This window comes from Galeopterus variegatus, unplaced genomic scaffold (genome assembly GCF_000696425.1).
Source record: "Galeopterus variegatus unplaced genomic scaffold, G_variegatus-3.0.2 Scaffold3555, whole genome shotgun sequence".
Lineage (NCBI taxonomy): Eukaryota > Metazoa > Chordata > Mammalia > Dermoptera > Cynocephalidae > Galeopterus > Galeopterus variegatus.
Window position 1 is genome coordinate 204793 of NW_007729666.1, and position 5322 is coordinate 210114.

Below are 5322 nucleotides of genomic sequence, written 5' to 3' on the forward strand. Positions count from 1 at the left end.
TGTGTGTGTGTGTGTGTGTGTGTGTGTGTGTGTGTGTGCGCTTTATGGAGTGGTTTCCCAGCATATAGCTGAAGAGTAAGAGTGCCAGGCTGATTCCATTCGGAGAATTCCTGACTCTAGGTACCTGAGCTCTTTTGAGAGTATTGATAAGACCTGGGACCCTGTAGCAGGCAAATGTCTGCAAAAAAAACCTATGTTTCTCCTTCTCTCCACATTCTGAGTTTCCCCACTGTGGTACCTGTATTACTGCATTCTCTCTCCTTCTCACTGTCTTTTTGCTCTCCATTGTATCTGTTCCTTTGACACTAGGTTTGAAGAGCCTGTTTCCTTCCATTTCATCCAGATCTCAAACTTTTACAAACATTCCTGGACACAGAATCTTCTCTCAGGATGGTTGAGTGAATTGCAGACTCATATTTGGGACAGCAACTCTGGAACCATCATCTTCTTGTAGCCCTGGTCCAGGAAGAACTACAGCAACAAGGAGTTGATGGAACTGGAAAAGTTCTTCTATATGTACATTGTTATATTTCTTCAGGCAGTTCATGTCTATACTGCAGACTCATATTTGGGACAGCAACTCTGGAACCATCATCTTCTTGTAGCCCTGGTCCAGGGAGAACTACAGCAACAAGGAGTTGATGGAACTGGAAAAGTTCTTCTATATGTACATTGTTATATTTCTTCAGGCAGTTCATGTCTATAGCTCTTGATTGCAATTTTAATGTGAGTTCAGTTCCCTCAATGGGGAGTGTGGAAATGGGTATGTGGGGGTGTCTCCCTGAGTTTCTTATTTCTCTAGAATAGAGCCTCGACTTTCTTCTGAATCTAACCCCACTTTTCTCACCATTAAATTGCAATCACACTATTTTGGGGAAGGGCTATAAGCCAGGCCCTGATTCTTCAAACACTTCAAGTCTTCTGTCATGTATAAACTCCTGTCTTATTGATTGCTGGGTTGTGGTTTATTATTATCTCTTAGAAATATCCTGTGACCACCTTTTTCCCTTGCCACCAACCAAATATACTCAGATTCCTCACTCTTTGATTGACTTTTAAAGTGTGATTTTTCTCCCTCATTCAATATCTTCAGCAGTCTCTATCTACACATTCATTTTGGCCCATGCATTCCATTCCTCCTAAGTTGTTATCATCCCAGCTCTCTCACAATAAATCCTTCCTTGCAAACACCATTCATATCACTTTCTTTGATATTTTCCCCTCTTTCTTTGTTGCTCTTTTCCTCCACCTTGAATCCCATCAATTTCTGTATCTCTGAATCTCTGATCGAAGCTAACTTTGTTTCATTTCCTCAAATCCCCTAAACTTCTCACTTCTGCCTCTATCCTCTTGATTCCACTCATTTTATCTTTTTACTCTTTATTTTCTCTAATTCATAACATTCTTCCCTAGATCTTTTTGAGATGCAGAAGCCATTTGGATATGAGTTGCACCCTAGGGGGAGTCTCAGTAAGCTTCCTTCAGGGAGCTTATCAAGGATCAGATTTCCATGGCTTCCAGAACAATTCATGGCTGCCATCCCTAAAGGGTGGAAGTAGTGTCGAGTTTGTTTGCAAAGTGCTTGATTAGTGCCAACTCTACAAAGAAACAGCATGGATGGTCCTTGGTGAAACCTGCCCACACTTTATCTTGGGTCTTCTTGATGCAGGGAAGGCAGATCCCCAATGACAAGATCAGTTCTGCACCCTCTTCTCAAGAATTTTCTATTCAATGATTACATCTTCTCATCATTCCTTTCAAATTTAAGGTAAGAAGCCTCTAAGAATTTGGCGAGATGTATCTAGCTAAACTGGTGTGGAAATCTGAACTTCTAAGTGTGTTTTAGCAAACTTGTCTGAGTATCATTCCTGTTCTTTGCAGTGAGGCCTGTGGCCTGGCTATCCAGTGGCCCCAGTCCTGGGCCTGACTGTCTCCTGCTGGTGTGCTGCACCTCAGGATTCTACCCAAAGCTCATGTGGGTGATATGGATGCAGGGTGAGCAGGAGCAGCCAGGCACTCAGAGAGGTGACCTCCCGCCAAATGCTGAAGGGTCGTGGTATCTCCCAGTATCCCTGGATGTGGCAGCTGGGGAGGCAGCTGGCCTGTCATGCTGGGTGAAGCCCAGCACCCTAGGAGGACAGGACATTGTCCTCTACTGGGGTGAAAAAAAAAGTCTGGGGCCCAGGCTGAAAATGGGAGCTGGAGGTCCTCAGGCAGAGCAGGATGGCCAGCTGAAAAATATGGGATTTTAGGGTTTCGAGATCCAAAAAGAAGAAAAATAGTTAATGCAAAAAATAGAAGTGTGGATTATGAGGGACCTGTAAATGCAGGAGGATGTTGAGGGTTAGATGAAGGATTCATATCTGGGGAAGGATGAGAGAAGAAATGCAAAGGAAGGGCACTGGTGATTTAGACACCCAAGGGAGCATAAGCAGCCCAGGTAAATGCAGGGAAACTGGGAGTGAATGGGGTAAAACGGGCAAATTTGAAATAACATCCTTGCTGTCCACCCAAATCTACAGATCATTACAGCTCCATGGGCTTGATCTTCTTGGCAGTGATGTTGCTTCTGGCTCTTCTGACAAGTCTTGCATATTGGTTGTGGAAGTGCTGGTGAGTTCTTTGTGTCCATCTTCCCTACTTCTCCCTCCTCCCCTGCTTGTCTTCTCATCTTTTTTGTTTCTCTCTACTTCCAGTCCCCTCCCTAACACTCCTCAATTCTCACTTCCACCTTATGCAGAGCAACTCCATCTTTGTTCTAATAAAGAACACCCCTCTCCACGTTTCTCTCTTGGAATGAAAACCCAGCAGCCCAAAGCTTAGAACACACCCGAGCACAACATTGTGATGAAGTCCTTTCAACTCTCCTTGTAAAACTTTTGTTGTTATTGTTTATTTCTGCTTAATGATCAGTTGTCTTATAAGCTAAATGTAATTATACAGGGTTGTTCTGACCTGGCTTCTGGGACTTTAACATTTAAATTTTAATTCTGAATGGAATGGGGCCCTAGCAACTTCCACATGGTCAAATATTAATAGATCATCAAGCTTATTTCAGATGTCACTTGTTCAATGTAATTATACAGGGTTGTTCTGACCTGGCTTCTGGGACTTTAACATTTAAATTTTAATTTTGAATGGAATGGGGCCCTAGCAACTTCCACATGGTCAAATATTAATAGATCATCAAGCTTATTTCAGATGTCACTTGCTTTAGAGAGACTTCCCTGATTTTCAAGTGGAAAGTAGCTTCTCCTTCATCTGAACTCCCAGAACATTTCAACTTTGTCAATTGTACTTCTTACTCCTTATCCTTTGCTGCAGTTATTTACGTCCCTTTTCCCCTTCTAATGTTTCAGCTCTTTGAGAGCAAAGTACGTGTCTTTTTAATATATGTATCCCTGGCAAAATGTCTTCCCTGGATATAACATATTCACAATAAAAATCTGTGTTGAATATATACCAAATTTGTAGTCTTTCATTATTGTCTTCCTTCCTGATACTTCTGCAGTAGTTGAGACCCTTGAAGCTCTTCTTGTTAAATGTCTTGTCACTCAGCCAAGACACTAGATACTTTACAAGTTCTGTACTTTTTTCTCTGAGCCCCTGGGGAGAAATACAATTTTGCTACTTAGCACTCTTATCATTCAACTATAGAGTGGTATTAGAATAAAACTATTGTTGCAAGTAATCTAAACATAAAGAGCAAGGCAGGATATAGGCCCTTGATATTCAGTGTGCTTCAGGGACAAGCAGCAGAGTGATTGCACTGCAGCATTTTAGAAATGTAGAATCTGGGGCCTCACCTCAGACTTAATGAATTACAATTTTCATTTTAGAAAATCATCAGGAGATTCAGAAGTGCATTACAATTTAAGGGGCACTGATGTAGGAGATGCCAGAGATGTAGTAAATTGTGTCATTGAAGAGAAAATGGTCAAGTAATGGGCAGAAGAGTGTTGCTCCTCAGGGTTGAAGTAGGATCAAGGCAGGTAATGTACAGACGTCCATTCTCATTTTTCATGGCAGTTATGTTCTATAAAGTTGCTGGAAACACTGAATTAGTGACTACAGAATCATTGCTCCTAGGAGAAATATAGGGCTAGGTTCTTGTGGGATTCTGTTACATTTTGTAAACCTATGAATATATAAGCTTTTCAAATGTGTGCTTTTGTTTCAAAACATCCTATTTAATATATATATATATATATATTTACAAATAATCCATTATATGAAGTATTTCTTTATAATAAAATATGAGCTGAGAAGTGTTTAATATTTTCTTGACTCTGGTTGACACGATGATATATATTTTTGGCTTTCAGCCTCACAACAATGTTGTTCAGTATACTTAATAAAAATCTGCTGTTATCTCTTGAATCCACAAATTCAAATGCTTTTCTATACCTTCATCATAGTGTTATAGATGTTACTTTAGAAAAGCAGCCTAACCTACAGTTCAAGGAATTTCCTCTTCTTTTTCTCTGGATGTATGGTATTGTTGATTCATTAACACTGAACTCAGCCAGCAGCACTATAACTACAAAGAAGCTCATCTAACACCAATCTTTTCTCTGTAAGGCACATCACAGCTTTCTTGTGTTTAGGAACATTAGACAGCTCTTCTAAAATATGCTTTGGAGTACAAAAATGTGAAAAATATGGCTCTAAATAGACCACAGAAAGGATGCAGTTCTCACACTGAAACACCTTTTTCCACCTTAGTTGGGAATGTGTCCTTTTGGTAACTCAAATTTTGTACCTCTCTGTGCACATCCACAAATGAGTTTGAAAGTTCAGTGAGTATTGATTTGGTGATTACAAATAAATTTTAGAAAGTAGATGAATTAGAAAATATGGAATTTGTGGATATTGATAGTCTACTAAAGTACCCAAATGGCAGTGTTAGTCATGTTATCAATGGCTAAACTTCTATTACTTAAGATTCATATAATAATTCAACAATTATTTCTTAAGCAGTTACTGTGAAGCAGAAATGTATTAAGTATAAAGAGGTGGATAAAGAAAGAAAGATCATCACTGTGCTCTGTGCTTGAAAATTTTGCCTTTGATACTGCTGTTGATTGTTTTCATTGTTCTGTTTTTGTTTTTGTTTTAATTTCCCATTATATTAGTTTATTTGAGTTGAATTTGGGGAAAGAGACTTAACTCTGATTTGTTTAGGGGGCTGAGGTGAGACACTGGGCAAAGGAAAATTCCAGAGAGACTAGGTACAGGTAGCAGCAGCTGCATATAAAACATTTTTTAGGAAGTGAAGTTGTGATGGGAGAAGGGGAAGAGATGAAAAATATGAGGTGAGGG

At 39.8% G+C, this 5322-nt stretch overlaps 1 pseudogene; it reads left to right on the top strand.

Moving 5' to 3' along the window:
* The window catches only part of LOC103601028, a 7877-nt pseudogene extending 5264 nt beyond the window's left edge, over nucleotides 1–2613 (top strand).
* Nucleotides 2614–5322: the final 2709 nt, after the last annotated feature.